Genomic DNA, 25,717 nt, shown 5'->3' on the forward strand with positions numbered 1-25,717 from the left:
ATAATTTACTTTTTGTACACTTGCAGTACAGCAAAACCACATTAATGCTAAAAGCACAAATCATGATAACTTTACTCAAACCTGCACCATATCTTGTAAACTACCTTTAACTCATATCTAAAATGTACTGCAATTACATTAAACCGCATTGACTAATAACTTAAAACTCCAGTCGCTGTATAGCCTCAATTCAATACATCCTTTTCCAAACATCATGCATCCAAAAAATACCATGCTAGTTTCCAGTAGGTAATACACTGTACTGTAAGGTGGTATGCTGCTCTGTCTCAAAAATGTGAAATACTCTACTCTCTCATATAACTGCTACTGTTACATTGAGTGCCACTGTACAATTTAGGGATATCTTTCATTTCCTTGTAAACAAGCACTATGCAATCATCTCATCTATGCATCGTGCATGTGTATTCAAATGCATTACACATTTGTACTTTTGTCTACTGACATATGCTTGCAAATTTGTGGGAGCTGTACTTTTTGGGCCTACACTGAACCATAGTTTTCATCCCACTTGGACCTTCCCAGTAAACAACTGCCAATCGCTAATTACATTAGCTTTGACTGGTGTCACGCCAATAGCAGTGATGCCACTGTGTACTGTATTGTCACAGTACAAACTGGCATTAATTCATTTTTGACAGACATACAATGAATATTCTCTAACCAACCAGCATAACAGCCACATTTTCAACTACTCATGTATATCTTGTTTGATATACACTGAGAAACATTACAATGTCCCTTGAGCTTAGCTTGATGCAGATAGGGTGTATTACTATTGTTACTTTGCATTAGATGGTCTGATAACAGTGTTTTTTTGCATGTAGTAAATATGAGTTGATACTGTGCCACTGAAGACCTGCGTATGTCAGGCTCAGGGCTACTAAGCAGAACTGATACGGTAATTAGCCTTCTCAGAGAGCTCTAAACATTAATACATCTGCTCAACTACACAAGTACAACACCATGCTGATTGTTAGCAAAACACAAGAAAAATGTGATAAGTTTGCATTCTAATAGATTCTAAGAAATGATAGTTACACTTTGCTAGTCATAATCTTTAAACTGCAGAAAGTACACCCTTGCCTGGAAAATAAATCTATGCTAACAACATTGTAGAAAGGAAGAAAGGAGGACCAGTTAGTGTGAACTGAAGGAAGAGAAGAATGTATGCATAAGTAAGATTACCAGATGAATAACAATGAAGTGGTTTTCCTATAGGAAGGGGGTAGCAAGGCAGTAGATGTCTGTGTCAACAGCTGAAAAGATTTTGCAGTCATGTGGACCTAAACACAATGAGATGCAGTTATGTCAAGATGTAATGGGCTGCCATTATGCAAGGCTGAGCAAGGAGAAGTGCCTGTATCTGAAATGCAACATCAAAGAAACGTGATATGTCTGTTTGCTGAATCTTAACTGTACTGTTTAATCTTTTGTGAGCAGTCCATCCAGTGTTCAACAAAACACTGTACAGAAACTATGCCATCATGTCATCATCCTGCAATACTATTAATGGCCTTAGCAACAAACCTGATGCCATTATAGTCTAGAGTGTGATGTCTTATGGATATTTTCTTATTTTTGCTGGAAAGGGTATATTGGAAACATAATAAATCAGTCAGAGTTTCCTCCAAATTTCTTTTAGAAACACATTTTGTCTCTGAGAAGACTTTAGATTTCTAAGGATAGCATGTTCACCACTAGAGGGGTCTTCAAAAACAGAGCCATTGCTGGGTCATCTAGCACCCTGCGCTGCTTACCAATCTGGCAAACTCCTATCATTGACAATCCCCCCAAAAGAAAACTACATTCTCAAATCTGGCACTTAAAGGAGGAGCACCACATCTAAGTGAGGAGCAAAAAAAAAAAACACACACACACACACACACACACTCTCAAAGCCGAGGCGCAATTGCTCCAATCAGGACCACAGAATCAACATGGGAAATGACATCTTGGAAATGAATTTCAGTATCATCTGCTAATCACACTCCCCTAACACTTTGTACCTGGAACCCCTTTTTTCTCACCCTATCTTTGCATCTTTATAAAATCAATCATATTATGATCACAACACAATAACTAGCCTGGTGCAGATGGTGTGATTCTGGTCTGTTGAGCATTAGATATGTAAAGGTGTCAACAACAAAGGTGGTTGGGAGGGTGGTTTAATGGCTAAGGTGCTTGCCTTACAAACACAAGGTGCAGGGTTTGAGTCTCACAAGGGATAATTGGCTAAGCTTAAAATGGCTCGCCAGGGCAGTTAGCTTACTACTAAACTATGAACTATGAACTATGAACAAAGCAAGTTCATGCCTGAGACAGCACTAAAGTGAAGACTTACAGTCATTAAAATGGGAGTCAATACAAACATTAGTAGACCATACTAAGAGTCATCACATGACCTGTGGACAGTGGCAAGCATGTAGACTGCCTGGAGTTACGCAGGCTTGCATCTCAGACACAATTCCTTATGGACAATACAGAGACACTGCTTGGAACTCATACAAGGGATACATAGCAAACTGTCAACTAAGTTCATTATGTAGTTATAACAATATTGCAAAATTTGCATTTAATCTTCCATCCTGAACACATCACTGTATTGCCCATAAACAATTACATTGGATTGAGTTTTCAGTATTTGTCTCCTAACAACAAATCATTACTACGCACAACCAAAATTATAAACTCAAAAACTGTCCTCCTTAAAACCACATTTGCCAGCACTACTCATTTACAAGGAAACTACATTTGTGAACTAAATATAGCATACTTATTAGTAAATTTAAAAACACAGCTGGTGACTCAATTTACTCAAGTTATATCACTAAACTTTGAACACCACACTGATCAAACTACGACAACTAGAAAAACAATACCTGCCTAAGTCTTGGTTATGCTCCTGCTCTGTACCTACATAATCATACCATCTACATCCATAGCAATGATCATCCTTTTCCTGAAATAATTATAGACACTAACCACAGTAATAGTATATGCTTACAATCATCTCTTTCTGCTTGCATGCACACAACACGTGAATTTCTGCCTCTTGTTCTTTGTATACAGAATATGCATGCCATTTGTTTATTTTCTTTTGTTCAGGCTTATGTATGTTTTGGAAGCTTTCATACTGTTAGACCCACTTTGGGTATTTTAAAAATTCAGAATTGCATTCTAGGTTTCTATTTTTTTCTTTACGTTTTAATATCTATGCATGGCAGATCTGTCCCCTGGTTATGTTTTATAGACCATAGCTTATCATGTGTTGTACAGTTTATTGTTCATGTGTCTTCATACTGCTGGTTTTCATGCACTGAATCGGTAAGATAACTGATCTCAAAGAGGACTGTTTGTCTCCCTTACTAATTTCATATGACAACAGCAGAACTGACAACTATTTGAGACTGAGAATTAATACCGCTCTAACATAGCATTGTAATGTCCATCTCATGTCCATGTTGTTGTTCTTCTTCTTTCGGCTTTTCCCGGTTAGGGGTCGCCACAGCGGAACTCCGGTCTGCTAATGATTGGCAGTAGACTTTTTATGGGTGCCGAGGTGCCAGCTCGATGTCCAACCTTCAGTGAAGGCACGCCCATTCTACGCATGTCTTTCGAACGCCACTTGACTGTGGGGAGGACATGCAGACTCCACACAGAAGGCACTCCAGCCGAGAATCGAACAGGAGAACCTTTTGCTGTGAGGCAACAACGCGACTGCAGTACCACCGTGGCTTGTCCATCTCATGTCCATACTTTCCCAAATAAGTTTGTGTATCATATCATATCATATTTATTTATTTATTTATTTATTAACCGGGAAAGTCCACTGGGTCAGAGGTCCATTTTCAGTGGAGACCCGGGGAGAAAAGCTCCACAACATTCGAATATTCCACAAAAAATACAATGCTAATACAAAATTAATACAAAAATATATCTACATTAAAGTGGTACAGAGGCATTGGTATGGTGTGAATTTTTTGATGCACAGTGAATTAACATACAATAAAGATACACAGCAAAATACTTTTCCACTCAGAGAATATAGTCATAAATATAATATTCAGAATCTTGTAGGTATGAAACTTCACAGAGGAAAAGGTTAGTATAACAGAGGTTTGAAGAGCAGGATATAGGTAGCTGGATGTGTGGGATTATGGAGGATTGCACTGTATGTCATATGGCTATACTATCTTCCTGTACATTACTGTTCTTCAAGGTGTACTGTACCTCAAAAGGTTATAAGTAATGGTACCCACCTCTTTTCTCATGTGACTAATTCCTCACAACACTGTCCTGCATACCATTCTGCATACTATTAAGTTCAAAGCATTTAACAGTTCTCTTTTTTCATGTCACTGATGTTTCATTTGAATTGTAGTGTATATTTCTGCTTTACTTTATTTCGAATGTCCACTGGTTTTGTCATAGCAGACAGGGTCATGGCTGAAAGTGTTTTTACACTGCACTTATATGTTAATCAGGGCCGGTGTTAGCAATCTGGGGACCCACAGCAAGTTTCAAATTGGGGGTTCTACTCAGGAGAATATAAAGTGTGACTACATTGCCATTGCACCCCCTTTCCTGTCAAGCTCATCCAGCACAATTTAATGATCACTATAGTTATTACATTCAGATCATTAAGAATTGATGTGCCAAGGTACACACTGATTGGCATTTAGTACCAATGTTACATTATGAGAAGCCTTTGTACCACAGCAAGGTAGCCACTCACAGAGGTACATGGACACCTTGACTGGCATTTAATTCCAATGCTACATTATGAGAAGCCTTTGTACCACAGCAAGGTAGCCACTCACAGAGGTACATGGACACCTTGACTGGCATTTAATTCCAATGCTACATTATGAGACGCTCTTGTACCACAGCAAGGTAGCCACTCACAGAGGTACATGGACACCTTGACTGGCATTTAATTCCAATGCTACATTATGAGAAGCCTTTGTACCACAGCAAGGTAGCCACTCACAGAGGTACATGGACACCTTGACTGGCATTTAATTCCAATGCTACATTATGAGAAGCTCTTGTACCACAGCAAGGTAGCCACTCAGAGGTGTATGCGCACTGACTACCTACTCCTTAACTGCCCAGATTTTCACAGAATGTCCAGATTTGACTCATTTTTGGTCTATTCCTCAAAATTTGTAGTTTTCTGGATTTTTCGTGGCAAATTAGTGAGGGTTGAATTCACTAAATAATGACAGGCATTTGAGTTTCAGACTTCATATCCTTCAGCAAATGCATGGTAACACAAGACCTTTTATTCTAATAATTTTTTAAGTTTATAACAACAATATTTAAAATCTGTCCCAATTTTTGGGGCTGTCCCCATTATCTTTGGCTTTGTCTAGATTTTTTGTGCCAAGAGATTGAGAGCTATGACTGACTGTCATTTAGTAGCAATGTTGTTAATTACGACACGCTTCTATAGAGCATCAGGGTAGTCAGTCCAACAGAGGTACACAAAGACACCCACACTGACTCCCACACACAGCACAGACAGACAAGACAAAGAGAGCAATACAGCAAGGCTGAACAGAGACACATCCACACAGACTCTCTCACATAAAACAAAGGCACGCAAGACACACACCTACACAGACTCTTACAAACAGGACAGACACACATGATAAAGACAGCACTACAGCAAGACTGAACAGCCATACCGACTCCCATGCACAGGACAGAGATACACAAGACCAGGACAAATCTACTGCAACACTGATCAGAGACCCACGCAATACAAAGGCAGCACTACCACAGGACAGAACTGAGACACCATACTCAAACTCCCAAACACAAGACAATGACAGCACTATGGCAAGACAAACACACAAGCAGCATTAGATAAACTGACCTCATCACACAAGACACACAGTTACTGACATGCAGAAGATGCAGAACAGTCACACTGCAGAGGCAGACAAGACAGCCATGGGGCACACTTAGAAAAGAGTGCCCACAAATTTAATTCATTAAATGTGGTAGGACTGTCGTTGTTACAAGGAATCTGTTGGGGAGTATACCATAAAGTTCTGTACCAGGCTTAGTGATCTCAAGAGCAATACAGCACAAGGTCTGGCATATCTGGACAGCCAGGGGCAGAGAGTATTCTGTTGGATAAGAAGTCATGGGGAATAATCCTTTTAAACACACTGGAATGAATGAATGAAAGCATGCTATCTTTATTGTAAGAGAGGTAAGTGATGTCAGCTACATTCTAGAACTGCCAGGCAACAGGCAGAAATACAGCTTCTAACATGATAACATAATGAAGCCCTGACATGATAGACTCTGTTACTGGTGACCAAAAATGGGAAGACGTATTACAGAGAAGAAAATGACAGTTACGGGCATACTTCTCAAGTGTACCTCATTATGAGAAACATTCCTCATTTTGAGCTTAAAAAGTCAATGTTCCTCACTGTTCCAAATTTCAAGGGTCTATCACACATTCATTCAAGGTTTTTTAAGTAATATCCATGGTAAATAATACTGGATCATATTAAATCATCAAAATAACTTTTTTAGAAGTATAAAGTAGCACATTTTAAGCATGGTGGAATCTTCCTTGGTGAAGCTATTAGTAAGGGATCCACATTTTATCCATTAGTTCCACATTATGGGAAGAAGTGCTCTATGCTTTAGAGATGAAAGGTTGAGAACTATGGTTACAGTATAAAGAGAGCTGAGCTGTGGTTGTAGTGTCTGTTTAAGCATTGCTGATCACAGAGATATAGCACATCCAGGGGAGGAAGAGTTCTGGTGTTTATATGGGATTTTATAAGAAACATCTGAACTTTTGTGTGGTACCTGTAAATAGATTAAGCAAATAAAATGATACTAGACAAAATGATAGAGGAACTCTTTTGGATACTCTGAGATAATATGATTATCAGTTGGGATTTAAAATTTCCTTCTATGGACTAGAGAAGAATCATAATGATGAAATTAAAGACAATCCAGATTACCTTGGAAGTTACAGGAGCATGATGCCAATGATAGACATTACTGTTAGGCTGGTAAAATTCTAGATGCTGTACTCCTTCAAGAAGAAACATAGGACTGCGGGCTGAGTTATGAAACGGTGTAATATTGGCTGCTACCACTGACTGTGACCATTTCTGATTCAGACCATTTCTGATTCAGAGACAGGCACTACACTGTGATCTTACGCGGTCTGTAAAATTATCAAGGTCAGCTATCTCGTTGGCCAGCCAACATGCAATTGAGGCATTCCATGGAGCTTATACTAACTGGCCATATGCTTTCCCTGAAAATGCCAGTGAAATGTTAACTCATGTTTAAGGATTAATTAGCTCAGAAAAATGTTTGCCTTCATTCATTATTTTCAAAGATGACAGTGGGAATGTGAATATATATGTATGTATATGTGTGCCTAAGCATAGCCTTAGTCATCTATAGCAAATGATGACTTATGAAGTGCTGCCTCTTGCATATTGATGGACTTTTTGAACAATAAAACATATTAAACTTTAATGTCTGTCATTAATGACTGACTATGCCTGTGTGTATCTTTTGCCAGAGGTATTATTGTTGCATCTTTGAATTTTGATGGTAGTGTTGTTGTGATGGAGAGATTAGGTAAATAAGTTACAGGTTTTGCAGTTTGAGGAATTTTGAATGCCATTTGCTAAATTTAGACCCAGAATTAGAAAGTTTTAACAGGCGATATTTGGTTTCCTTTACTATTACATTAAAGTGAAAGGTGGTTGTATAGTCACTTAGGAGATACAGTTCAGTTTCTGTAAGTGTAGTATCTGGTAGATGATTGGGTGTTGGGGTATGATGTATCAGAGCTATATTTTGGCGGTTAAGAGGTAGTTTTTCAAGTCATTGGTAAATATAAGGTAAGTCATTTGGTCTTTGCAGGTTGATTGTGAGGAGTCTGTTCTTCTTGTTTTCACAACAGTTTTGGATGATCTGAAAATTTAGTTAGTTTCTTCCTTAAATATACTGCCTTAGCACTATTAGTTTCAATTTGGATAGTTTTCCTGAAAGAGAAAAAAACGGGGTATTTGCAGCTTGATAGATACGGCATTAATTCAAGTGTTTTCCCTTTATTCAATGATGTTTTATGAATAAACTTTTATTTATACTGTATTTATTAATTAATTAATATGTATCTATGTCATTATGTTATGTTGGAGTAATTGAGCTAAATTCATCTAATGCACTATTTTTCACTGTTTGACTTAAATCCACTGATTCTGTCTTTATACACACAAATAAACATCATACTGTCAGTGCTATAGTGACAGTGGCTAGTCTCCTTACTGACATTTTGTTTAGACTACCCAGTAATGCTATAACAATTCTATTTTAATAAAGTATAAGTACACCATTTGAATTGCAATTATATGCAATCAATTCATCAAATAATATCCTCTTTGTGCAATATTTGCCTGTTTTCACTCTGTACGTTATGTTGGTTATTCTTACAATTGAAGTAATAGGACCATTTTCCTATAATATGTTTTTAAATACTTTGTGTTATTAATCCTGTATTCACTTATGATGTATGTCTTAGTGCATATGCCCAAGGTCAGATCATGTATCAAAAGGGCCCTCAGATGAATCGTCCTACCTGGTTAACAAAAAAAATAGTAAACAATTGAAATAAATTAGCAAGTACCACTTATAGACAATATTGATTATAATGTATTCATAAATGACCTCTAGTTCTGTGTATGTTAAATATGTTTGTTGTAAGAGGAGTATAGTGTACTGACATATCTAAAGTCAGGTGGCAAATTTACTTTGGGTACCATTATGTTTTACTTCTTAGAATTATTTATTTTTCCATCCATCCATCCATCTATAATACATAATTACTTTATGAGCAGAAACTTTAGTGAAATAACAAAGCATTCTGATGTCTATATCTACTGCGTACTTCAAGAAAAACGTATATGTATTATTAATTATTGTGAACCTAGGTGTTCCATTCGGTTAGTGAACCATTTGTAGGAAACATATTGATGAAACTGCCAAACAGATAACAAGTAGAATGGTATTGCAAAGGTTATTACTAAAGTAAGAGAACAGAGTAAAATTCAGTAGAACTATCAAGACAAAAATTGAGTAAAAAGTATTTATTAGGCAATCACTGAGGGAAATATATACACAAATTAGAAGCAATGTCTAATGTGTTGCAGTGCAGAAATAGTGAGGATAAAATAGTGTCCATTAATATGCAAACGCATTTATAGTTCAGTTTATTAATTTAGTAGACTAGCAAGATTACATCAGTAATGGCATGCACAGTGTACAGTACACAGAAGTTTAATGAGATAATGCATGGCTAGAAGACTGGGAGAAGGAGGAGGATATTGTGTGTGCTGTAAGGCTGTGTCGATTGCTTGCAGCAAATGTAAAGGAGAAGATTGAGTCAGAGATGCTAGGTAGGACACTGGGTAACAGAGATGATTTTGAAGCACACACACTTTAAAGAAGAGATAATTACTTCCCTGGGTGCTGCAGCCAATCAGGTCCCTTGCTTCACTGAAGCAGACCTAATCGAGTGTAGCTTACAGAAAAATGAAAAAAAAAGAAAAAGAAAAAAAAACAGAAAAAAGTTTGCAATCGCACAGTGATGTCACAGAGCCATGCGGACGTCCAGAAAGTGCTAAGGAGTGAAGAGAGGAGATGGAGAAACATGCAGCTGCTGCATGGGGGCCCTCATTTGCAGAGGTTCTGTGGGTGCCTAACGCGATCTATGATGTTAATCAGACATTCAGTAAGTAAAAGCAACAACTGCTATGCCCCCTGACTGATCCAAGTATTGTTAGCTACACATGGAGATTACAGTGTAATAGCACTAGTTTACCCTTTCTGCAAGATGTCCACATTATCAAGAGAAAGAATCTTTTGCAATTTCAGCTTGGTGACTTGCATGCATGATGCATCAGCTGCTGCAATTGCATGAAAAAAATGTCTCACAAGCCCAATTGCTATGAAGAGCACAGTATAAAGAGAAAGAACTCAACACAACTTCAGCTTGATTATTTGCATGCATGCTGCATCACATAGCTCTCAATAATCCTGAAATAACTGCAAGTACCCATTTTAGAACTTCAATAAGGCTGCGTTCCTGAGTGCCCGATTTGGGTGCAACTTCACCCGAAATCTGCAGTAAAGCATGCTCTGTTCTGGCTGTAGATGTCTCAGCCAATCAGACCACTTCTTTACTGCATCTGTTTTGCATGCAGCTAGAATGTTTAATTTCCTGTATTATGCGGAAGCGGATGCAACAGACCTGGTATGGATGAAGTGCTCAATTAGGTCCGTGCAGTCCGCATATCAAGACAGCATCATCGGCATGGACATTAACATTCCATGGGGATAGCTAGTGTTGACAGAAGATCTGCGTGTAGTCAAGACTCAAGAATCATCTATCGAGTTTGAGGGACTGGGAGAGTCGTGGCAGTGGTCTGGAATTAGGTTTGCTGATCCCATCATCTATCGTTTTGTGAGGAGGAAGGAAATTGTAGCTCCGACCAGCAGCCTTGTCATGGTTCATGTTGACTGCTGTGGAATTAAGTCTTCCCAAGTGGTCTGATGTTTGTAGTGGAGTTCGTCATGCGAATAGGATTTTTTTTATTTTTGCTACAGTACAGCCTACAGGTAAGTGAACTGCTCTAAAAAGTAAGCTGCTGCTGCTGCTCTGTTAAAAAAAATGCGGGTTTATGTGCAGGGGGTGGTTTTGGCAGTATAATTGTTTTTGCTGTCTTTTTCCTGAGATGGTCATACAGATGCAGCACATTGTGAAACTTCTTTTGCTGTCTTTTAACTTCCTAGGTCCATAGTGATGGTATATGCTGCCACATATTTGCATTCCACTTTCCCTTCTTCTGACTGATGTATATGCATGTCTTCATATATTTTAAAATGCATTTCCTGAGACAAGATTGCAGCATTTATAAAATTTAAATATGGCCTTCCTTTTAGTGGGCATAATATACTGAAGGAATTTTTATATTTGGACTGAAATACTTAATTTCTACTTATCCTCCCAGAAACTTTTCAATCTAATTTTGCTTGCACTGTGGTACAGTATTTAGTTGCAATCACATGTATGTGTCTTGTTTTATATTATAATTGTTTAATCTGAGCACTGCTCATTTCTGTTTGATATGTTGAACTTCATAATACATGGAACACACATTTCAGTTAAATTGTTCAATTAATGTTTAAACAATTTCCTTCAATGCCCTTTTCCTTAAGGAGCTGTACCATTTAGATGAAGATGACCGTTAGTGATTTCAGTATAGTTTGTATTCTGAAATTATGGATACAGTAGATATGCCCCTTGTAGGTAAGAAGCAAGTTATTGATTCTTTTAATAAAGATGTATACATAGTGGAGATTTAAGGCAGCACAGTGATACAGCGAATAGTGTTGTTGCCTTACAGCAAGAGGTTCCTCAGTTTGATTCTTGGCTAGAGCACCTTCTGTGCAGACTCTGCATATCATCCCTGTGTTCACATGGGTTTGTGCAGGTTTCTTTCCAAAGGCATACAGTAGGTGGATTGGGCACTCTAAATTGACCACAGGTGTGTGTGTTTGTATGAATGCATGGTGTGGAAGAATTACTGTGGCAGGCTAGCCATCCAGTGGTGTAAAACAGGTTCATTACCCAGAGACTGCCCATGCTATGGAATAGACTTCCCATCCATGTCAAACAGAGCACCTCATTGGCCCTATTGAAGAGAAATTTTGATGAGTAGATGGGAAATAGAAAATTCACCCCAGGGATCACTCCAGTGGCTCTACTCGACAGAGGCACTGGAAACTAAGGTCAGGTGGTATGATTATAGGTTCATAGGTTCATAGGTTGGTACTAGGCTATCAGCCCTAGGGCCTATACAAGCCTAGCCATAACAATTCCCTGGCTATTTCTTCCCACATTATTTACTTTCCTGGACCCCTGTCTAGCAGGGCGACTGACGTGATCCCTGGGGTGAATTTCCTTTCTCCCATCCAATCGTCAAGGTTCCTCTTGAAGAGGTCCAAAGAGGCACTCTGCTTGACATGTATGGGCAATCTATTCCAGAGTCTGGGGAGTCTCTGGGTCAGGAACCTATCCCTCCAGCATGTTTTGTTTATTGTGATGACAAGGTTTAGATCCCTGGAGCGTGTAGCTCTGAGGGATTGGGATTTCTTTAAGTGTAGCATGTCCAACAGCTCTGGGTTTGACATGGCCTTGTATGTTAAGCAGAGATCACCTCTGAGTAGACGATATGCGACAGAGTATAGCTGGTGTTTTTTAAGGCGGTCAACGTAGGGCATCTGCTTTAGGCCTGTGATTCTTTTAGTGAGGTATTTCTGAGGCCTTTCCAGTTGTTGCAGATGTCTTGAGAGGTACATACCAAATGGGGCGTTGTATTCTATAATGGGTCTAATGAGGGATGAGTAAAGTGGGACAATGACCTCCTTTTTTCTGGATGAAAAGCCCTTCATGATGAGGTGTGCCACATAGAAGGATTTCCTGACTGTTGTGGCAATGTGGTTATCGAAGGTGAGACCACTGTCCACCTGTGTCCCTAAGTCTCTTATCACACTTTCTGTGTTTAGTGTACTGCCACCTATATGGTAATTCATGGATACATGTTTTTTCCCAAAGGGGATAACAATACATTTCTTGGCATTGAGCTTGAGCCCATGGCTCTGGCACCAAGCATCTGTGTCTGTAAGGCCCTTTTGTAGAGTATCCACATCATTTGGGGATTCAATAATGGCCCCCAGTTTGCAGTCATCTGCAAACTTTGTTAGCCAGAGTCCCTTAGTGTTGACCTGTACTTCAGAGAAGTAGATGCCAAACAAGAGCGGCCCCAGGACTGATCCCTGAGGTACTCCACTTGTCACTTGTCTGGAGGTGGAGTTGGAGTCGGCTACTTTTACAGTGTGGGTTCTATCAGTAAGCCATTTAGCAACTCATTGGGTGACATAGGGATTAATGCCCAACTTAGTAAGTTTATCTATGATTCCAGAGTGGGGGATGGTGTCAAAGGCCTTGGCAAGGTCTAGATAGGCTGTGTGGACCACCTTACCCTTGTCCATGGCTCTGGAGACTGATTCAAAGAAGTCAATCAGGTTCAGGAGACAAGATCGGCCCTTCACAAACCCAAACTGGGTGGGGTCCAGTGTTTGAAGGTTGCCAATGTCTTTGTTTATAAGTTCCATGATAATACGCTCCATGGCCTTGCAGATAAGGCTTGTCAGACTGATGGGACGGTAGTTTCCGGGATCCAAGGTGGATCCCCCCTTGTGGATTGGGATAACTGTAGCTCTGCGCCACTCAGTGGGCACGAAACTTGAGGTGAGGCTATGATTAAACATGACACTTAGGTGAGGTGCCAGTTCATATTGTAGTTCATGTAGTACACAGCCCGGGATGTCATCTGGTCCCATGGATGCTGTATTCTTGGCTTTAGATAGTGTGTTTTGTACCTGTGTGGCCGTTATTACTGGAATTTGGCAATCTTCCGGTATTGAGATGGGCCATTTAGGGGGTGAGAGGGGGTGAAGTTGGCACTGAATCGATCTGCCAGGATATTGGCAATATCCTTTGGATCAGTATATTTAATGTCATTCTGTTTTAGCTCAGAGCAGATCTGAGCATTGCCATTTAGATTCTTGACATAGTTATAGAATGCTTTGTGGTTGTCTTTGGAATCTTTGGCAATTTTATTTTCGTAACTAGCTTTGGAGGATTTTATGAGGCATCTCAGTTTCTTACTGAGGCTAGTAAGGGAGTTTTTTGCATCCTGGGATTTTCCTCTTTTCTGCAAAAGTTTCTTCCTTTTGTTGTAAAGTTTGTTTATGGCAGGGGACCACCAGATTGGCTTCTTTTTTTTGGATGAGAGCATTTTGGTTCTATTTGGGATGGCACGATTCATGCATGACTGGATGTGCTCGTACAGTGCCTTAGTGTAGGATTCAGCAGTTGAACTTTCAGTTCCCGTCTGCATGGGTGTTATGAAGTTTGTCACTTCTGACTTGAGTAGCATGAAGTTGGCTTTGGAGAAGTTTTTTATGGTGGTTTCTTTACTGGGGGGTGGGGTGGGATGTGGATGTTAAGGGTGATTAGCTTATGGTCAGACCTGAAAAACGTCAGGGTAATCCTATGGGCTAGGCTTGTGAAGGCTCCAGGACCATTAGCCTAGTACCCACCTATGAACCTAGAGTGACCAAGCATTTTCTCAAGAGGTTGTACCTTCTTTTAGTTTTTCTGCACAGACATGCCTGTACCCCCATGTGATTTGATCTTTATTTAGTACAACACTGTCTTTCTGCCACTCTCCCTTCCACTACAACAGGTCAGCCTGCAATGGTCATTCATTTCAGCCTGGTTGTTTTGCTCTTCCAAATATTGTGGCATGTGATATAACTTGGAATAATGGGGTTGCAGTCAAGATTTGTTTTCTCAGTACCATAGATCTCACATTACAATTATTCTGTCTTGTGTTTTATGAATTTAACAATCTTTATGTTTCCTAGGATTTATGATTTACTGCTGTAAAAACATTTTTGAATTTGTGGTTCATAGTAGACTACTGGCTAAGTAGTACTCTGCTTAACTAAACAAATTGAAATAAGTCAATATATAGGTTCATAGGTTCATACTAGGCTATCTGCCCTAGGGCATTTATAAGCCTAGCCAGGATGTGTTTGGCTTACGCCACCCATTTTAAATTTATTTTGATATGCCCTTTTTCGAGGTTAGTATACTGTGCCTCTGTCTAACAGTGACACAGAAGTGATACCTGGGGTAAACCTATGATCTCCCATCCACTCATCAAGATTCCTCTTGAAGAGAGTCAATGAGGGACTCTGCCTAACCTGGACTGGGATATTATTCCAGAGTGAAGGGAGCCTCTGGATTATGAATCTGTCCCTCCAGCATGTCCTATTTATTTCAGTGCTGAGGTTCAAGTCTCTCGAGCGCGTAGCTCGATGGGATTTGGATTTTCTGAGGTGCAGCATGTCCATTAATTCTGGGTTGGACATAGCTTTATACGTCAGGCACAGATCACCTCTGAACAGGTGGTATGCCACTGAGTAGAACTGGAGTTTCTTTAACCGGGCAGCATATGGCATCTGTTTGAGCCCTTTGATCCTCTTGGTGAGGTACTTTTGGGGTCTTTCCAGTTGCTGCAGGTGTCTGGTAAGGTACATCCCAAAAGGGACATTGTACTCAATTATGGGCCTGATGAGGGATGAGTAAAGAGGCACGATGACCTCCCCTGATCTAGATGTGAATCCCTTCATGATTAGGTGGGCTATATAAAATGTTTTTCTAACCACTTTGGCCACGTGGTTGTCAAATGAGAGATTGCTATCAACTTGGGTCCCCAGGTCCCTAATTACTTCTTCTGTACGTAATGGATTACCACCTATGTGGTAATTTGTGGGCACTTTGTTTTTGCCAAAGGGGATGACTATACACTTTTTGGCATTTAGCTTGAGGCCATGGCTCTGGCACCAGTTGTCTGTTTCTATGAGGCCCTTTTATAGGATGCTTGTGTCGACTGGAGAGTCGATTATGGTGCCCAGTTTGCAGTCATCTGCGAACTTGGTCAGCCACAGTCCTTCCGTGTTGGCCTGTACCTCCGAGAAATATATACCGAACAAGAGAGGTCCCAGGACTGAGCCTTGTGTGACGCCACTTGTAACTGGTTTGGAGTCTGACATGGCTCCAGCAATTCCAACCATGTGGGTTCTGTCCTTGAGCCAGTTTGCAATCCATCTAGTGACATAGGGGTTTATATTTAAGCTGGTGAGCTTATCTATAATGCCCGAAGGGGGTATTGTATCGAAGGCTTTTGTGAGGTCCAGGTAGGCTGTGTGGACCACCTTCCCCTCGTCAATGGCCTTGGTGACTGTTTCAAAGAAATCAACCAGGTTTAAGAGGCAGGATCTGCCCTTAACAAAACTGAACTGGGTAGGATTCAGTGTCTGTAGGTCCCCAATATCTTTATTTATGAGGTCCATGATGATCCTTTCCATAGCTTTGCAGACCAAGCTAGTCAGGCTTATGGGGTGATAGTTTCCAGGATCCGTTGAAGCACCACCTTTATGGAGAGGGAAGTTTCCATTAATATTTATAAATATTGCATTGACATATTTATCTGGGGAAAAAAGTGAAGTGCTGTCTTTTCAGACAGTGTGTGTGTGTGTGTGTGTGTGTGTGTGTGTGTGTGTGTGTGTCTGAGAGACAACTTCTGGGTGGTAATTTTTCTTTACCTACTAAACATCATTGTTGAGGAAGAGAAGTAGCACATTTTTTGGAATATGCAGATCATTTCTTGACGTCTTGCTAACTTTTCTTCAAATTCAGATATTGCACTTTTTCTCTGTAGTGTGGCTTATACAGGGTTTTCATAATTAAGCATTTATTGCATTTTTTTGCTGAGTGGTTGTCTGTTACATAGGTTTTTATTTTTAACTATGTATGCTTAGTTAAGTTTTCTGTGGTGGTTGTGGTTATTAGAAAATTTGAATATTTTTATTTTACTGATGATACATTGTATGATGTTTTACAGTGATGATGTGTGTCCTTTCTGAATGGCATTTTTTTCAGGTGACTTGCTTACATTGTTGCAGAAAAAATATTGCATCTTATCTAGCAGTTTTAGTGAAGAATGGATTACTAATTTGCTAGTGTCATGATGTACTTGTTGAAAAACTCTTGATCCACCTCTGGTTACGGTCTCTGTGTTTTAAACTCTACTGACAGTGGGACTGTGGCCAGCAACTGGATAAAGCAAACAAAATAAGCTTTGGGACTGTTGATCGTCATGTACTATTAACAAACGTTATACTCCTGTGACTTCTCTAGCAAGGCTATTTATTGCTCCTAAAAGTTATTTTATATTGAAAAGATCTGGTCAAATCCAAAAATAATGGGGTGGGGGAGTGACAAATTTTAAGTATTGGTCTTATAAAATGATACAGTTGCTACAATAAGAATAAAAGTTATTGTGTTAACATGCATTTTCTGAAGGATATGACATATGAAACTGAAATGGTTGTCACTATTTAGTGAATTCAGTCCTCACTGATTTGCCTCAAAAATCATGAAAACCACAACTTTTAAGAGGAACAGACAAAAAATATGGGGTAAACATTTGGAAATTCTATGAAAATCTGAACAGTTGAAATATGGACCCAGTTGCTGGCGAAACTGGCACAGTAACATGGGTTCTTAGCTGATTCACAGGAGGGTCCTGATTTCTGGCAATAAGAAATATGTTGATGCTGTGCAGCGTCGTATCCATGATTTGTCAGTTTTACAACATGCTTCTTGTCTGCGCTTCCTATGTGCATTACGAATCATTTGCAATAGTGAGCTTTCTCTTTGGCCTCTTATGAATCACTTGCAATAAGCATTTTCTTGGACATGTTATGAATCATTTTCAATAATGAGCTTTTTCTTGGAAATGTTATGAAACATTTGCAGTAATGAACTTCTTCTTGGGTCTCTTATAAGTCATTTGCAATAAGCATTTTCTTAGACATGTTATGAATCATTTGCACCAATTACCTTGGGTGCATTGTGAATTATTTGCAGGAATGTCCTTTTACTTGGATCCATAGTCGTTTGCAGTAATGAGATTTTCCTGGTTACGTTATGACTTATTTGCATTAATAAGTTTTTTCTTGGACGCATTATGAGTTATTTTGAATATTTTTTTTTGCTGGAAGCATTATTGCTTTCCAATAATGCTTACTCGCATTTTGAGTATGTGCGGTGCTGTGTATTACTCAGTGTTACTGAGCTGCACACACGTTTAGAGGTTCCTAGATTGCATTCTCATCTTTTATCTAAATCATTAATGTTCTTCAGAAGCAAAGGCATGGCTGAATCACAGAACAGCATGGTACAAGCCACAATGGAAGGTGGTGCAACACAAAGTTTCCTGCACATAGTGCAACAACTCAGAAGGGGTAAGAATTTTTTTGACTGCTGTTTGCCATTTTGCCAGCTTTGTTTATTGTAAGTAAAAGTATAGTGTCACAGCACACCTGGGAATTACATTGAAGCCTTCTAATTACACTCCCCTTTTTTCTTCTCTGAAGATGCTGCCTCTGAAAAGAAGAAGAAGCGAATGACCATATTCCAAAGTAGCTGGAAGGTCACCTTTGACTGGGTAATGGAAAGCAGATGTGGTCCAGACTATGCATTTTGCAAGACTTGTGCTACTAATATTAATGTCAGACATGGAGGGAGGAATGATTTGCAGTGGCATATGGACACTGAGAAGCACAAGTTGAGCACCAAGCATTCGACTGGGAGGAAGGTGACAGAAATGTTTGCCATTCAGCAAACCAATGCTAAAGTGTTGGAGGATAAAGTAGCCTTTATGGGCCTACTTGCTGAACACAACTTGCCATTTATGACTGGGGATCATTTCCTGAAGTACATGAAGAGGTACTGCATGGATTCAAAGGTGGTACAAAAAAATGACCTGTGGACTAACAAAGGCTGTTTGTATTTTAAGAGATGTAATAGGGCCAAAGTATCAGCAGAATGTTGCATAAGCTTGTCAGAAAATGCCATACTGTTTGTACCTTGACCAAAGTACAGATCTGGGGGATGACAAGTTGCTTGTGATTTTACTTGTTTTTTTTGACCATGCAACAGGCAAAAATGTTGTAAGATTCCTTGACATGCCTGCTTGTATCAGTGGAACTGGCCAAGCCATTTATGACTGTGTAATGGAAACTCTGAGCATGTTTGACATTCCTGTGACCAACATCATGGCTTATTCATCAGACAATGCTGCATCCAAGATTGGCAAGTGGAACTCGGTGCTATCCAGATTAAAAGAGGTTAATCCACATATTTTCAATATGGGCTGCTTGTGCTACATTGCCGATGTATGTATTAAATCTGGTGTAAAGGCAATGGCTTACCTGTAGAGGAACTGATATCTGACATTTATTGTCACTTTTCCAGCAGTGCACAGTATCAGCAGAAGCTGAAGGAATTTACACTGTTTGAGGATACTGAACCTCTCAAAATTATCAGATATGCCCCCACCCGATGGCTGAGTTTGGCAAAAGTCATAAAAAGAATCCTTGCCTTGTGGCCCGCCCTGAGATCATACTTCTTGTCATATGAACCATGGTCTGTTAAAGTTGATCTAATAGCTGACAGACTGCAGAGCCATGATATCAAGCTGACATTCTTCTTTCTGCAGTATGCCACTGAACCACTGCATAACTTCAATATGCTAATGCAAAGCAGGGAAAGCAAATTTCTCACATTGCATAATGAAATCCACAAAGTACTGCAGGCATATGCCAGTAGGGTACTGAAACCACCAACTGCAAAGCAGTTCTTTGGCAATATAAGTAGTATTGATGCAATTCTTGAAGTACAGGACAATATCTTAGAAGACAGCAAAATTTGTATTAGTCCTGATGCCGAAACATATTTGGACAAAAATTCGGATGATATCAGGGGTACTACAGTGGAGCAGAAACTATTCAAGAGAGCCAAACAATTTTACTCTGCAGCGCTATTAAAAATGAAAAAGCATTTCCCTGCAAAAGATCCCCTGCTGCAGAACATGGCCAGTTTATTGGATCCAACTATGAAACCGCATCTTTCTTCAGCTGGGATAGCAGATATTGGCACGCGTCTCGATTTTTTTAGTTCACAAGTGGAGCGATGCAAACTGATAGATGAGTTTTCAGTATATCAGATGACTGACTGGTCATATGGATGTGACACATCTAATTTTTTAAAGTACTGGTCGATGGTGCTTGGGAGCTCTCCAGTACAAGACCTCCCAACTTTTCAAAAGTTAATGAGAAGCATTCTCTGTTTACCGCACTCAAACAGTGAAGCAGAACAGGCATTCAGCATGGTTCGCAATGTAAAAACTAAGCTCAGACAGTCACTTGGCCCAAAAACATTAGACTCTTTATTAGCAATAAAGATGTATGAGGACAATGACTGCTACTGTGAATGAGGACAATGACTGCTACTGTGAATGAGGACAATGACTGCTACTGTGTCAAACATCCTGAGGACATGCTGCAAGCAGCAAGAAAAACAACAGCTGCTTACAACAAAGAACATTCCTCCACGGCATCAGCTGCAGAAACTACCTCTGCCTGCCAAGATGATGAAGTTAAATCAATAGTATGAATCTACTTGGCTTATTTCATGTATTGCTTCTGTTCCATATAAGCACCGTTTTTTAAGGGTATTTGTGAGGGGATGGGGGGTGAGTTGAACATGTCTGACTTTAATTTTATACAGTTTTCTGAAAAATATGAATAATCCTCTATTTTGACATGCCAATGTATATAATTCTCTAATAAAAAATGCTTAAAATGATGCCCTGTCTTTGTGTAATTGAATGAATGAGTGGGCGTGGCCATTAATGCACTTATTTAAATATGCATATCTTATGTTAATTAGGTGCCCCTGAATGTCCCTGATTTTAAGGTCCTTAGTCCCTGATTCTCTGATCTGGAGGTTGAGAGGTATGATGCATCAGTTTGTGCAAATGCATGAAAAATGTCTTTCGAGCTCATTTTGAATGAAGAGCTTCAGGAAAGCAGTGGAATTCTTATAAGATTTAGGAAATTTCTTATTGTAACTAAAAGATACCTTTATCTGCCCTTCTACAAACAGCTGTACAGAAACAAAACAATTGATAAGTTGAGCATTAGAATGAGATGAGGAAGTGGCATTGCACCATACCTCTCAACCTGGAAACATCAAAAGTCTGGACAAAGGCCCATGAAAAGTGTGAACAATTTGCTAAAAATTTGCATGCTGTTTAATATACAATTTATATAGTTAATCATGTAACCCCACCCACTCCAATGGAATTGTGGGATACCAATAGCTAACAAAAAGGTAAAGTATAAAAGCTTCAGATATGGTTATAACACCATCAAGTTTACTATACACCGTTATTAATTTACCAGGGATATTACCTTTCATAATGCACACATGTAGAGTCCTTGGGACATAATTTTATTTGTTTTATTATGGGGATGCTGCTGTCACTTGATACATTAAATTATTCTACTTTATTCCAAGAAAGAGGTTATCACAAATTTTAATCCATGCTTTTTGTGTGAAATGTGTTACCCTTCTAGGATATTTAGTGGTGGTGCTGCGGTAGCGTTGTTGCCTCACAGTAAGACACTGTCCGGTTCGATTCTCAGCTAGAGCGTCTTCTGCGTGGAGACATGCGTGAATGGACATACCTTTGTTGAAGGTTGTGCATCAGGGCTGGTAACTCGGCATGTAAAAATCAACTACCAATCATTAGCGGACCGGAATTCTGTTGTGGCGACCCATAACCAGGAAAAGCCAAAAGAACAACAACAACTATGTTTTAGCTGTCAGATTCCAGACTTTGGCTTGATCCAGTGTCTGTTGTTTGTAATTATAATGACTGGTGGCAGATTTCTACAGTGGAAATAAATCAGCTGTGTTCCAAAATGAACTCAGCATTGTTAGATAAATAAACAGTGTAATAGTAAATTAATCTAGTATTTTCTTGGGTATGTTCTATAAATTTTATATTTTCCTGTGTATGCCCTATATATTATTCTGAAAAATGTACACCTTTTTAAGCATCCAAAATTCCTATTTCTATAGCAAATTATATCTTTCACTTCTAGCATATTAAATTGTACCTTTTTTATTTCAAATTTTCATAAGGTCTTTCCAGAACAGCATTTTCCCTTTATAAAGGATTTTATGCCTCTGTTCAAAATATGTGAGTGTGTGTGTGTGTGTGTGTGTGTGTGTGTGTGTATGTGCGTGTGTGCATGGCTCCCCTGATAATAATCAGTTAGGAACCCTAACCAGGTAATCACAATAGCAATACAGAAAAAAGGGGGTCTACTACAAGTGCCTAAGTCTCAAGTACTCAAAGACCTCTGTCTAAAAGCCAGAGACTCAAGCATCTTGTAGTTTGCATGGGTTTCTGCTCATGTTTGAACTTGACTATACTTTCAGATAAGGTGCGGCAGACATGTAGAGAAAGTGGTATTGCTGCAGAATGTAGCAGCTGAGTTCAAGCAAGGTAAATGCTGCTGCTGTGGGGCGGAAGAGAGAAAGGGGAGGGAGTTTAAGGTTTCAGGCAGCAATTCGGAGGGGAATAGAAATTTAGGGGTGGGGAGTTTTAGGGTTGGGGCATGGGAAGAGAATTTTAGCTTAGAGAAAAATTTGGCTCATTAGATTTAGGGAAGAGGAGGGAAGTTTTAGGTTTAGGGAGTAGGGAGCAGGAGGGCAGTTTAGGGGTAAGGAGTAGGAGAGAAGAGTTTTAGTTTCATAAATCTAAGGAATTTAGGTTTAGGGAGTTGGGAGTGGATTTTTAGGTTTAAAGAGTGACTGGGGACTTTATGGCTTGGGAACAGAAAGCAGTGCTATGGTTAGGGTTAGAGACCAGCTAGGAGTTATACTTAGGAGTTAGGGCACTGGTAGGTCTAGGCAATTAAGCAGGGTCAGGCAGGTAGGAGTTAGGCCACTTGCCATTTAGACCAAATGGCAGCAAGTGTGTCATCAGGTACTAACATGTGAGCACATGTTGTCGACTAAAAAAACAAACAAAAAAGATGAGAGAAGGAAATAATTTATTCCCAGAAAGACATATTTCATGCATAAGGAAACAATAGCATATGAACAACAGATCAAGAACAATGAAAACAGAAAAATGAAAGAAACAAGAATCATTAAGTAGATTACAATTCTTATGCCAGAGTATAGGCTGCTAGTGTCAGTGGTTACGCCAGAGTACAGGCTGTTAGCAGTTACGCCAGAGTACAGGCTGTTAGTGTCACTGGTTCAACAGGTAACATAATTGCCTTTGATGGCAGATGACCAGAAGACTATGGGCTGTATTCCCACACAAGTTACTTGGATTTAACTTCCATTACTGACACTCCATTGCAGAATAAAGGAAATGTTGCACTCCTGAAAGTGCTGTCCTTCAGATGAGACATTTAGTAGTGTCTCCATCTGTCTGAGCTGGATTCCATGCCTTACCAAAAACAGTAATAATGCTTTGTTAAAAATGTAATATTTGTACATTATTTTACATTTTCATAAAAACAGTTTTATTCATTCTCCTCACTCTTGTATCACAACCAAAACATTTTTGTCACAATCAGTCAGATATAGTCTTCTCCATCTTACTTTACACATATACTATCACACACACATATGAAAACATATTCAATTTATTTCATTAACTTTTTCACCACTCACCCCCTTAGATTCTCATACAAGACTATATCCAGTGTAATTTCTTCCGATTCTACTTTAGTCCACATTCCTTTCGTAGCATTCCACATAGGACTGGTTTTATTTACAGAACATTCTGTAGTTATAATGAGTTTAGATGAAGGTTTATGTTTTTTCAATACTTATCCCTAAAGCTTTTAAATGGAAAATAAACCCTTATATTTTACAGTTGCAAGAAATAAAGGGTTGCCTTTCTCCAGAGTTTGAAAAACTGCACTCAGACAGACCAAACTAAGCAGTTTTATGCGATATTCTACTTAATAAATAAGAACCTGTCAATATCATTAAAAAAAAACAAAATTTAGCAACCATACCCTGGCAGACATGATTTGCCATTCTCACAATTGAATGACCAGTTAACTTTGAAAGAAGCTAGAATGGCATTGAGTATTTTCAATATTCCCAAATTCCTTTAGTCTCTTTGCAAATATTACATCTTTATACAATGAGAAAACTAAAATCTCCATTGCAGCTGTCATATATAGATGGGGCTTATCAGATGAGAAGGGACTGATGTAGGAAAGGTTATTAGGTCTTCTCCTGATTTTACACACATCCTTACACACTTCTAGATTGCATGCAGAGAAAGTAGTACACTACTGTATTCAAACAACAAGCTCAAGCAGGGCCTTTGCATTCCTTGTGCTGAAACCTGCAGAAAAGTTCCTCCTTAATCCTCTATTTCTCTTCACCAGTTGTTTTTACATTTAAACAGAATGCAAAGGACATCAGCAGTCGGTTTAACAAACTAGTCTGGATCAAATAACATCAGTTATTTCATTTGAATTTCTAGTGTTGAGAACTGAGGGTGTATTTACAGCAAGGACAACAGTAACCAGTTATTCCATTGCGATAAGCAGCAACCACTTTACAGAATACAGATATATAATCGTTACTGCTTTCTCTACACACAGGCACCCAGACAGTTTCCATTAAGCAATAAGTTAAGGCATTACGTTCTTTTTTTAAAATTTTTTTACTTACCTGGAGCCAGAGGTCAAACTCGAGCCACCAGAGAAAGTAAATTTTCTCATCCTGGGACTGGGAGTGCGGACCAGATTCTGTACTGCAGTCTGCAGAAGTAAGTTTGCCAACTTGGGTTTGACTTGGACGCTTGACAGAAATGTAAAGTTAAACTTAAACTGCAAAACATTGAGTCTGCTCGCTCACTGATGCCTGGCCTGCTATACACACTGCTGCCCTGCTATATTCCAGTTTCCAAATTACCAGATCAGCAGATCCAAACAGCAGTGTGGCAATGTGATAAGGTATTGTAAACACAGTCCCAGTGTCTCAGATTGGCTGGTAGTCTACCTGAGTGTTTCAGGAAGCTGATGCGTGATGACATCAGCCAAAAAAAAACTGGAATTAAAGGGGCCACTCAGGAATTCATGGCACCCAGTTATTTTGCCCTCAAAACTGGTAAATACCAAAGAATTCAGTATGATTGAGAGGTATGGGTTGCACAGTAACTGCAATTTTGTATGGAAATCAATGAACACCAAGTACCTCATTTTATTGCATGTAGCAAGGCAGATGTTATATGTACCTATGGGCAGAAATATCAGTGAAGGTTCATCATAGTCCCAGCTGCCTGACAAAACTGGAGCAGAAAGTTGTGCACTGTGTGACTGTGACTATGTTGTATTTCTATTATCATGTGAATTTAGTTGTTACAGCAGCGATCAAGCCTGAAAGGCCATTTTGCACAGGAATGTCAAGAAAGCAAATGTGATTAAAAAATTTAGCAGGATTATACACAAACATCAACTCATGTACTACAGGGATGGGCTATGGGTTCATAAAAAGAAAAGGGTAGAGCACTTATTCATGTGAAAAAGGACAAAGTTTTGGTTTTAAACAGCTGAGCTGCAACATCCATGTACAGGCATGCCAGCAAATGTACAAACAGCCCATGGCAACAACACTGAATAAATACAGAGATTATAAGAGTTTCTTTAAAGTTAAAGACAGATTAATTATGCAGATAAGACACCTTTTAGGTATCTTAGCAGCTACTAGTGCATAAGTTGTGAAGCCTGATGTAAAACAATGACCCTGGCTTTCAGTACAGTAAGGGGCAAGTTGAGCTAACAGGTGCTGAGGAGATGAATTATTTATGCAGACATCATGACTCCTCAGGGAATAACTTCAATCAACTAGCAAAAGATGATGAAGAAAGAGGTGTGAGGCATACACATGGGAACCCTAAGTCAGAGAAAAATGGTTTAGCATGTTTACAGGCATCTTAACAATAGCATCAGATGAGGTATGAGAAGTATTAGAGGAAAACAGTTTTTAAACTGAAGATACACAATACTATTCACATGGTGCTTGTGTCACAAAACTGTTACATCAAGCACT

General features: G+C 39.2%; 1 long non-coding RNA gene across 1 annotated transcript in view; it reads right to left on the reverse strand.

Moving 5' to 3' along the window:
• LOC122805799 overlaps positions 1-24,623 on the reverse strand; it is a 65,060-nt gene extending 40,437 nt beyond the window's left edge. The window contains exon 1 of the long non-coding RNA XR_006365451.1: positions 24,338-24,623. This is a non-coding gene — a long non-coding RNA (uncharacterized LOC122805799). The remainder of the gene's footprint in view (positions 1-24,337) is intronic.
• Between the last annotated feature and the right edge of the window lie 1,094 nt (positions 24,624-25,717).

Source organism: Protopterus annectens, chromosome 7.part0 (genome assembly GCF_019279795.1).
Source record: "Protopterus annectens isolate FY-2018-M chromosome 7.part0, PAN1.0, whole genome shotgun sequence".
Classification (NCBI taxonomy): domain Eukaryota; kingdom Metazoa; phylum Chordata; order Ceratodontiformes; family Protopteridae; genus Protopterus; species Protopterus annectens.